A 12,106-nucleotide genomic window follows, 5' to 3' on the forward strand; every position below is an offset into this window, starting at 1 on the left:
ATGTATTAATGTAATATGCATTTCAGCATGGTTAGTGCATTTTGATAGCGAAAAAGAGGAGAGGTGGATAGTTTCCCATTGTTTCACAGTAAATGTGCGATGGAGATCACTCTCCCAATTAATTTGAGAAGTGTTTGTTTATTTCCTGTATGTACCTGTGTGACCAGGCCTAAACCTGTGTATGCTATGTGCTCAGTGTTTGATGCCAGTAAAGACACTGTATTTTACCAGAAAACCTGCCTACCCAGTCCTTATTTCCAGTACCTGTTTTAAACCATGTATCTCACAGTGTATGGCCACAATATCTGCAGTGTCCGAGGCTGCCAGATAAAATGTTTGTTGGTCTGACAAGCATTTTTTCTGTATGTGTATTCCCAGCAAGCCTCATATCTATCTATCTATCTATCTATCTATCTATCTATCTATCTATCTATCTATCTATCTATCTCAGTGGCGTGCGGTGAGGTCAGTGGCTGGTGAGGCACTACAGCCATAATGTACGCCGCATCCTGCCGATGACCCCTACCGCCTCCAAGCCAATGCCCGCTGCCACCGCCAATGGCTTACAAACTCGCCCACCATCAACTGCCCCAGCCCTCCGACACTAATTTGCATCTCAGTCCGATGCCGCCAATGCCCGCTGCCTGCCTGCTCATCATACTTGTTGTATATTGTACATTTTTATAGAAAAAAAAATATATAGTGTCTGGGACTGGGAAGGGAGTAGGAGGAGGGCATGAATGCAATTTTTTTGTCCAGGGCTTACATTAACTTAATGGAGAAGGGTCTGAATGGGTTAAAAAAATGTAAAAAAAAAATGCGTGAGGTCCCCCCTCCTAAGTATAACCAGCCTCGGGCTCTTTGAGCCGGTCCTGGTTGTTTAAATACTGGGGAAAAAATTGGACAGGGGTTCCCCGTATTTAGACAACCAGCACCGGGCTCTTAGTTCCGGTCCTGGTTCCAAAAATACGGGGAACAAAAGATGTAGGGGTCCCCCGTATTTTTAAAACCAGCACCGGGCTCCACTAGCCAGGGACATAATGCCACAGCCGGCAGACACGTTTATGTAGGTCCCTGCGGCCGTGGCATTACCCCCCCCAACTAGTCACCCCTGGCCGGGGTTCCCTGGAGGAGTGGGGACCCCTTAAGTCAAGGGGTCACCCCCCCTCCAGGCACCCAAGGGCCAGGGGTGAAGCCCGAGGCTGTCCCCAGCACCCCTGGGCGGTGGGTGCCTGGCTGATAGTCATGTGTGTAAAAAAAAGAATATTGTTTTTTGTTGTGGAACTACAAGGCCCAGCAAGCCTCCCCCGCTTGCTGGTACTTGGAGAACCTCAAGTACCAGCATGCGGGGAAATAACGGGCCCGCTGGTACCTGTAGTTCTACAACAACAAAAAATACCCAAATAAAAACACAACTCACACACCGTGAAAGTAAAAATTTATTAAAACACACTTACACACTCACACATACTTACCTATATCCCACGCCGGTCACGTCCACTTGTCCAGTAGAATCCAATAGGGGTACCTGTAAAAATGAGAGACAGATTACTTACCTACATCCCACGCCGATCACGTCCACTTGTCCAGTAGAATCCAATAGGGTAGGGGTACCTGTAAAAATGAACATTAAACTTACAAACTGAGAGAGAGAGAGAGAGAGAGAGAGAGAGAGAGAGTGTGAGGGCGGGATGTACTAAGCAGTAATATAGCGGTAAAACCTGTTACCGGCCCGATGTCTTTTCCCCGTATGTTCTATTAATCCTCAGCCTACTGCGCTGTCAGTTGCTTCTGCATCTCCTGTTACACGTGACTTCTTCGGCACGGTACCTGCTGTCATAGGTAGCCTATTGTTCCACCACGGGCACCGTATGTACGAACGTACAGGACCTGTCACCTCCAGGCATATGTGCCATCGTTTAATGATCGGAGGTGATGGGTCCCGTACGTTCATATATACGGTGCCCGCGGTGGACCAATAGGCTACCTATGAGAGCAGGTATCGTGCAGAAGTCACGTGTAACAGGTGCAAGTGACAGCGTGGCAGGCTGGGGGTTAATTAAATACGGGGAAAAGATATTGAGCTGGTAGGACACACACACACCCCTACCTGCTGCTGGGTAGAGCCGCACGAGACCGACACACACACACACACACCCCTACCTGCTGCTGCACACACACACACACACACACACACACCCCTACCTGCTGCTGCACACACACACCCTCCCCCCTACCTGCTGCTGCTGGACCCCCCCCCCCCACACACACACACACACACACACACACACACCTGCTGCTGCTGCTGCTGGACACACACACACACACACACACTACCTCTGCTGCTGCTGCTGGACGACCCCCCACCCCCACCCCCACCCCTACCTGCTGCTGCTGGACACACACACACACACACACGGCACAAACAAACACTACCTCTGCTGCTGCTGGACACCCCCCCACACACACACACACACACACCTGCTGCTGCTGCTGGGCACACACACTACCTCTGCTGCTGCTGCTGCTGCTGGATGACCCCCCACCCCCCACCCCTCCCTACCTGCTGCTGGACACACACACACACAACACACACAACACACACAAACAGTACCTTTGCTGCTGCTGGGGAGAGCCGCTCCGGTCAGCGGGAGGGTGGAGGAGGGGGAGAGCCACACATCACGGCGCTTTGGTCAGCAGGAAGACGGAGGAGGTCGGGGGAGAGCCGCACTCCCGCCTACCTCCAGCGACACTCACCGCCGTGACCCGCCGCATGTGTGGGATTGGACAGCAGATCCAGCACTGGATCCGCTGTCCAATCACAGGTGCCTCGCTGACATGGGGGTGGTATCCCTGTCAGCGAGGCACTTGTATAAGTGCCGCTTCCCCATCTGTTTTGAATGGGCTTTTACAGCCCAGTGCTTGGCCCCGCCCCCCGCTCAGTCCCGTTTCAATTCTGTTTGAGAGGCACCTGCTGTCAGTGCCTCGCAAGCACATTAAACCACAAAAATTATTAGAATTAATTAAAGAAGATACTTATGACACAGAATATGTGTCATAAGTATCTTCTTTATATTATTTTAATAATTAATCACAGGGGAGGCACTGCCTCCCCTGCCTCCCCTGACTGCACGTCCCTGATCTATCTATCTATCTATCTATCTATCTATCTATCTATCTATCTATCTATCTATCTATCCATCTATCTATGATGTGCAGTCAGGAGTCCAGTCTCTCTCTCTCTCTCTCTCTCTCTCTCTCTATATATATATATATATATATATATATATATTATATATATATTACACACACACACACACACACACACACACTAGTGGAATGAGGAGCACATCTAGAGAAGAGGAGGCCCGCGTGCAGGCTCTGACCGGGCCCCTCTTCTCTAGCTCTGGGCACAAGGGTGACTAAGTGACCTTAGCGCTATCCCAGAGTCTAGTGCTCATGCACAGGTCTCAGGGAAAATGCAGCCATTTTCCCAGTGATTTCCTTACTGAACATGTGCAAAACACCGGGAAAATGGCCGATGCGCCATATTCCTGGTGATTTCTGCAGTGCTGCTGTTGCAGACACGGGACTCAGTAAGTATTGGAAAAAAATGGATGCAGGGTGTGCAGTGTGGGCCCCCTGGCTCCAGGGGCCCATGTGCACTGCACACACTGCACCCATTATTAATACACCAGTATGTGGAACTCAAAACGTATGACACATTCTTGGAGGACCTTAAATATTAAAGTCTAAAAGGACAAAAGAAACACACATACAACACATATATAAATTTATATCTAAAATGTAGTGTTAACTAGTAAATATACAATATAAGTTTTTTTTCTGTCAGTTGCAATAAAGCACACATGGTCAACACACCCAGATAGTTCTGATTTAGGAGATGTGAACCATAAAATTATGCTTTTCAATGGCTGGTTCTCTCATTTGAAACTGACTCAATTCGTATTCTCGAGTAATTACATTTTTTGTTGGTGAAACCAAGACACAAATGAAACAAAGTGCCAGATCACTGATGCTAGACACACTTCTAATGGGATTTCACAAAAATTATAAACATTGTCCAAGCACAGGACATTACTTTCTAGATACAGTATCTTCCCTTGGCAAATAAAGCAACTTGCTACTTTGCTTTGAAACTCCTTAAAAAAAAAAAAAACCATTGAAAAGCTTAATCTACAATATTATTATATGGGCAAATTAACTATACCCTAACCCTAACTAAAAGTAGTAAATGGGAAATTGTAAGAATTGCAGCTTGGATAAACTAAATGGATGTATCAAGTATTTCTCAGTTTTTCATTCTCCACTCAGTATTTTCTTGTATGAAACCAGGTGTATATTTACTAATGTTCGTTTTTTTACTTTTGAGGGATTTGGTATTCGATTTCCATCAAATTTTGACTTGATTTACTAAAGGCAAAATTGAATGTCAAATCGAACATAAAACAGCATTACACTCAAATCCCACTCAAAATTCGAATTTCTGCAAATATAGGATCCCCTCATTTACTAATATTCAATTTGCAAATTGAACGCAAATCAAACTCAAAATCAAACTTGAAATGAATATAATAATTAGAGACAGGAGATTTGAGCTTCTACGCCATTCTATTAGTAGGCAGGCAAAGGTTTTGTTACCAACAACTGATTACGTGAGCACAGAAATTTAAAGGCAGATTAGGGTTACACTTATTGCCAACTATTTCAGCTGTAATTTAATTTTTCACAATTAAATAACACACAATTACATTCTACATTTAGATGTTCATGTATAAAACAGTGTAAAGACAGATTTTTTGGTAATGTTCTAATTTTGGGCATAATTCAGACCTGATCGCAACAGCAACATTTTGCTCTAATAGACAAAATTATGTGCAGTGCAGGTGTGACAGATATAACATGTGTAGAGAGAGTTAGATTTGGGTGGGGTGTGTTCAAACGGAAATCTAGATTGCAGTGTAAAAATAAAGCAGCCAGTATTTACACTGCACAGAAACAAAATAACCCACCCAAATCTAACTTAATCTAATGTTACATTTGCCCCACTTGTAGTGCACATGGTTTTGTCCATTAGAGAAAGATTTTGCTTTTGCAATCAGGTCTGAATTAGGCCCATTGTCTGGGCCAAACATGATCACTTATATGCTTCTCTACAATTAAACAAACAACAGTAGTGGTGTATGGTTAGGAAAACAAAATAACTCCTTTTCACATTCACCTTCAGTTTACTACAGTGTGCGCAAGTCTTTCCAATGTTTCCCCTCTGTTAATTAGTGTGCATGTGATACATTTGGCACAATAGGAAGGAATGAGGCAGTTGAGTTCGATTTTGCATTCAATCTGGCAGGTGATTTTATGTTAATTTTTGGAAAGGAATTCCAAAACTGAACACAAAATACCTTCTTAAAATCAAGCAAAATATAATTTGAGTTGAAAATCTAATTATTAGTAAATGAGGGATTTTTTAAGGGATTTTGCAGTTCCATTCTAAATCGATTTCAGTTAATTTTATCAATTCATTAAATTGAATTCCAAATCGAACTTTAGTAAATTTACCCCCTGATCTTTAGATACATATGATAGTCACATTTATCACCACTAGTACATACTTGCTGGGAGAGGGCAGCCAAGTCAGAACAGCAGGGGGTGTAGCGGAGAGTTGTGGGAGGCTTTGTGTGGCAGAAGTGGGTAGTGCTGGGAGACTTGCCCACAATTATGGGCTTTCGGCAACCTGATGGCCATTGTGAGAGAGTAGTCAAGTATTCGCTTCAATCATAGCAAGTTTACTGAGTACAAATGTATCCATGTTCATCTTTGCTGTGATGTGGCATTCTGCATCATGGCTTGCTGCATGGTGCGCCAGGCTGCGACTATTTGTAGCCTGCAATCGCTCCATTAATTCCTATGGATGTGCGTGTGTATATGAACCTCCTAAGAGCGGGGCACACTCGTCGTGCCAGCTATGCCACAATGCGTATGCATGGCTACATCTGTACGTTAGCTGATGTATATTTATTGTATATTTGTTCATATCTTCCAGGCCTCTTTCTGCCCCTCAAGTCATTAATCAAAGCACTATAGCCTTTCGGTTTTAGGTTATTGTACATATTTAACCATGTTTGTTGACCTTGCCACTTATCAAAAAAGTCTTTAAGGGAACCTGAACTATTAATGCAGTGTCCCCCTGCTGCTAGATTAGCCCTGGTGGTAAGGTCTAGTGCTTGTAATGGAACTTTCTGGAGTACCTCACACTGTTTGTTCCCCCATTTTCTTGGCAACTCACTGGCGATTACATTTGGCAAACTGTATGGTTAACATTAAAAGCATTGGGATGGCGATTTTCATCTAGGCATGTTCTGGCTGGTTTCTGGAGACTTTGAGGCCCTTTGCATTCAATTACATCCAGTAACTTGCAGCATGTTGGATTTGTGACAGTTTTTACAAATAGGGAACCATTACAGGTTTCCCACACACCTACACTTTGAACATTTTCTTTGCTTTATTGAATACATTGAAACAAGGATGTCAGAAAAGGGTGAAAGAGCCAAAAAAAGGTCACAAAGGAATGGGTGGAGGAGTCTGGTTAGCTACTGGAGAGTAGTTGGTGGCGGGGGATTCCTCCAAGGAGGTGTCCATTCCAGAGAATAGGGGAGAAAAGAGAGTCCGCTTACGAAAGACTCCAGAGTGGAGGGCTTTGTTCAGAGACATTGAGGTCAGAGAGGCTATGCACAAGCCGGAGGACCAGAAGCTCCATGTACAGAGCCCAAGTAGAAAGACAAGAAGCTGCTATTGTCTGGGCCCTCTGCTATTGAAAAGCAGAGGGCACAGGAATGTCAGAACCCTTGCTGAAGTGGGGAAATAGTCTTAGTGACTAAAGCTCAGACAGGACAAAGGGTGTCAAGTTTCAATTTTGGATCCACTAAGAAGAGAGTGTGCAGAGAGACACACATCGGAGATATGCGAGATAAGTAGCCTATGTGGTAACCATTTACAATGTTATTATCATGGATTTAGGATCTAGGAGATGCATGTCAGGAGCTGTAGGGACCAGATGAAGTAGGCATGCAAGCTAATCTTGGAGATCTGAGGAGTGGTCAACCAAGTCCAAGTTTAAAACCAGGATGCAGGACTGGAATCTGAGCCGTGAATACCTGGAACTCTTTGTACAGAACTCAACCTCAGCTCTAGGCCTACAGAGCTAGAGGCTGGAACATACTACTGAAAACTCAGGTAAGCTACTAGGAAACTCAAAGCAGCATCATACCAAACCTGGAATCGGAATAACCGAACTCATAACTAGTGTTAGGAATAGGAATTGCAGAGTGACCAACTACAGGAGCCGAATCACCCTGGATTCCAAACCACAGTATCTAGCCTGGAACTGGATTCGGAGTCTGAGACTGAGAGCAGAGAGACATAATATCCAGGACCACCAGCTACCACTACCAGAAAGACCCGGAAACTGAATACCACCACAACCGAAGAATCAAATCCCTGAGACATGGGAACAGCCCATAGTAATAAACTCAGATTAGCAGAGTCAACCTTGTAATAGACTTGAGACAAGCCGATAGTCCATGTGAGCACCATCTGTAGGAGACACTGCAGAGGATATCCACAGTAGATGGCATACAGTGGGTGAGTATAACAGTAGCTAGCAGCAATAGTATATGGAATGCAGGAGCAGCTCAAAAGAGCTACGAGCTATGAGGCAGAGTATTACTGAGTGCTTAATAGATGCTGTGACACTGGTACAGATACGATGACAACAGCAGGCACTTGTTCTGGTATACAGGTGAGCTGATGCAGCTGAGACTGAGTGGTGAACAGGATAAGCCAACAGGTATACAAGAATATATATCCAAAGATAAGCAGCAGGAGATGGCTGTGTTAGGATACCTGCAACGGGAGTATAAACAAGGAACACATACAGAAGCAACTGAGGCCTGGGGACCAGGAACTATGCCAGAAGGAAGGTGTTGCTCTGGCAATGCACAGCAGGCCAGAGCAGGTTTAAATAGGCAGTAGTAGAAGTTCATAGGCTGCTGGAGTCATGTGAGCGCGAGTGCAGTTTAGGAATTGGTTTAAAGAATCACATGGAGAAATCCTTAATTGTTCACGTACATGCACCAGGCTTGTTTGCTTACAAGCATGCATGGAGGGAATGTGGATGCTGCGGTGGACCTGGAGATTTACAGACAACAATGATATGATAGAGCCATGTGTGGTATGTGGGGCTAAGACCCCGATTCATGACAGTTATATTTCCTGATAAAGACTAAGGGGCTGATTCAGACCTGGAAGCAGCCGCACATCCATTGTGTATGACCTTACACATTGCACCTGCATCCAGGGAGGATGCGGCCACAGTGTGATTGACATTGGTGGCCATCGGGGGAGGGGCATCATCATAGAGTTGGAGGGGCAGGGTGTCCCAAACAGGGGGAGGCCAGGACTGTTTTCGAGGCGCTGAGTGATGTCACGCGCAGCTGCTCCCCCCCAAAAAAAAAATAGTGGCAGTCCGCCTGCCAGCGCATCCAGGCTGCGATGTCAGGGATTAACCTTAGTTCCGATGCATCAGCAATCTAATTACGGATGCATCGGGAGGCAGCCTCACACATGCTAGGAGGCCTTGCCATGTTCTTGGCGGCCCCCAGCATGCAATAAGATGAACGCAGATGTTAGAGCAAAGACTAGGGAAAATAAGGGGACTAGCCTCGAAGACATATTGTATTCTGTGCAGGTGTTTAGCACCAAAGACTGAGAATCACTAGATAACTAAAAGTGTGTGATATCATTACCAGCTACGGTTGCTGCCAAACCTGTATTATATTAACTGAACGGAACATGCTGTGTCCCATATTGGTTGAATACGAGACTCAGTTTGTCATGTTTTCAGATCTGTCGCGACCGCCATACCCGACGGCGACTGTGTGAGGCGGAGCTGAGACCTCCGCCTCCAGTACAGAGTGAGTGACAGCACTCTCAGCCTATGCATGATCGCGATGCTGTGTGCATCATCAGTGTGACTAAGAGACAGTTACACTGCAACTATGCAGCATTGCACAAGCAAGCAGAGCCAGAAGCTGAGAACAACGGAGGAGCACCCATACACTGCACAGACTTTCCCTACCCCTTTGGGATGGACAGACAAGGACTGCGATAATAAATTTTGGATATCTGCAGTGGTGCAAGTAAAAAATGTTTTCTTTGTGGTACTGATAGTAAAATGGGCGTGGTCATGAGTCCTGAGGGGGCGTGGTCACACAAAACTAGGGGAGTGGCTATATGACAATAGGGGCATAGCCACATTATGCCACACACTGTAATGCCCTTTACACATTATGCCACACACCGTAATGCTTATTACACATTATGCCAGACACCGTAACACCCATTACACATTATGCCACACACCGAAATGCCCATTACATATTATGCCACACACTGTAATGCCTATGGCATATTATACCACACACCGTAATGCCTATTACATATTATGCCACACACAGTTATGCCACTGACACCATTTTATGTCCTACACACAAAAATGGCCATTATAAATTACAGTAAAGGCCCATATAGACGGGCCGATGCGGGAGAGATGTGTGCTGAGCGAACCGCTCAGCACACATCTCTCCCGCCGCTCAGCACAGCGCGATCTGTGCTGAGCGTGCGGGGGGAGACGGGGGGCCGCTCACTTCACCCAGCGAGTGAAGTGAGCGACCCGCTAGATTGGCCCGTATGGCAGGCCAATCTAGCAGCAGCAATAGCGATGCGCGGGGCTGCGCATCACTATCACTGTAGGGGTTACACACGGAGCGATAATGCTGAAATTCTAAGCAATCTAGTCAGATTGCTTAGAATATCGCTCCATGAGTACCCCCCTTAAGGCTTCTATTTACTTGCTGCCAGGTGTTTCATGGCAAAAGATGCAGCTTTCTGCATCTTTTCCTGTCGGTGCCAGCATTCCCAGCACTTCTGGGTAATGCTATACATGCAGAGGCGTAATTTTGCGTCCCCCCCCCCCCATGGAATTTTAGTGCCACTTACATGTATAATGCCCCCTGTAGTGCCGCCTACACACATATTGTTCCCTGCATCGCTGATTACATACATAATGCCCCCTGTAGTGCTGCTTACACACAATGCCCTTTGCTGTGTTGCTTACACTCATAATGCCCCACTAGTGTCGCTTACACATATAATGCCCCCTGTAGTGCCGCATACACATATAAAGCCTCTAGTAGGATTTACCGCCCTACATGCTCATTGTCAGAGGTTTCTTGATCATTGCCTGGGGTTGCATGCTCATTGCGGACAGAGACCCTGCACCCTACGGCACCGGTGGTGGGCTGGTGGCACTGCGTACCGCCACCATATTTCTTATTAGTACTCCGTACCACCCTAATTTCAGCACTGGATATCTGACACTTTATTTTGGGCATATACCCTTATTGATCTACCTGGCTCATACACTGGTGCATGCCCCCTCCTGTTGTAAGTAATGGCCAGAACCCAATTACTGCCACATTAGAGGATTTGTTAGATCCGATTATAACAGGCCCTGCCATTTAATTTTTCTCTATCATCAAATATATATTCTTTTGTGCTATACCCCAGTGTAATATACTATTATTTTTCTGTGATGCTGCTGGTCAGACCGCAGTGTAATAATCATACACATATTGTGACACTGTAAGTGGTACCCCAATTTCATACAAGTATTGTGACACTGCAGGTCATACTGCAGCTTAATATTCCATCTAGTATTGGGATGCTGTAGGCCAGACCACAGTGTAATATTCATACAAGTATTGTGATGCTGCAGGCTGTACCCCAATTTCATACAGGCATTGTGATGCTGCAGGTCGTACCACAGCTTAATATTCATACATGTATTGTGTTGCTGTAGGCTAGACCGAAGTGTAATATTCATGTTTGATGATTATTTTAGTGATAGCATCCAAATAGGCATGTCAGACAATCCGTTTTACTGCTGGCAGAAAAAAAAGACAATTTGGAGGCCCTTGTATAAACTGGCTTTGCTTTACTTAAGTTGCCCACCCTCCAGGGTGTACTCAGAAAGTGTTTTCCGTGCAGCCAGGAACCCTGTTAGCAATCGGCGTATGAGTTTACTTCCCCAAAATGTAGAACAGATGATGTTCATCAAAATGAATTACACATTCCATGAAGAAGAGCTTTTATGGCAATTCCAGCGGGGACAAATTAATAGTGTGTGAAGAAGATGATGTACACACTGATGTGGGTGAGGAATCAGATGATGATGACTACATCTTGCCTATGTAGTCATTTTGTGCACGTAGAGATCATTGCCAGCAATATTGACTGCCCATTGGCAGCTTATTTTGTGGGGGCCCAAACAAACCACTAATTTCAGCCACAAGTGGCACTCCCTGGCGCTGAAGTGATTGGTTTGTTAAAGTGCATTTCCTGTTTAATTTATACGACATAATGGTGGGTGGGGGCCCAAGTATTATTCCATCTTGCACCTCTTTTCTTTGCATTGTGCATTGTTTGGAGCATTGTTGACTGTTTTCTTGTACAGTTTATTAAACTGCCATGCTGTCTGCCACTGCAGTGCCATTCCGTTTCCTAGATGTGCCATGTTGGAAGTTTAAGTGCCACATGTTTGTGCCCCGCACTGCTGTATCTTAACTCAGTCATTCAGCTACCTCAGTGCAACATTTTGGCCTAAACTGGATGAAAACAATATAGTGAGCTGTGAGTTGCTAAAAAATTGACTGGAAATGTTATTGGGGTTATTATTATTACTGCAGCAACAAAAAACAGTTTAATTGTAATAGCAAAGGAGTTAAAAAAAGAGAAAAACTTAGCTTTTTTTTAAATGGAAGATTCTTATCTTTTTAGAGAGGTGCAGTCTGGGAAGGCCCAACGCGTTCCGTCAGATAGACTTCATAAAGACACCCTTAATGAAGTCTACAGTATCTGGCAAAACTGGCAATAGTAGTTGTCTTGGTGTGTAGCAGGGATATTGTTTCTGGATAAAGGGTAGCATAGTCCAAGATTACCAGGACATATTGGGTTCCTCGTTTTGATT

At 45.1% G+C, this 12,106-nt stretch overlaps 1 protein-coding gene across 3 annotated transcripts in view; it reads right to left on the reverse strand.

Moving 5' to 3' along the window:
* The window catches only part of WDR72 (WD repeat domain 72), a 417,276-nt gene that overhangs the window by 344,286 nt on the left and 60,884 nt on the right, over nucleotides 1–12,106 (reverse strand). The window lies entirely within an intron of this gene.

This window comes from Pseudophryne corroboree, chromosome 6 (assembly GCF_028390025.1).
Source record: "Pseudophryne corroboree isolate aPseCor3 chromosome 6, aPseCor3.hap2, whole genome shotgun sequence".
NCBI lineage: Eukaryota > Metazoa > Chordata > Amphibia > Anura > Myobatrachidae > Pseudophryne > Pseudophryne corroboree.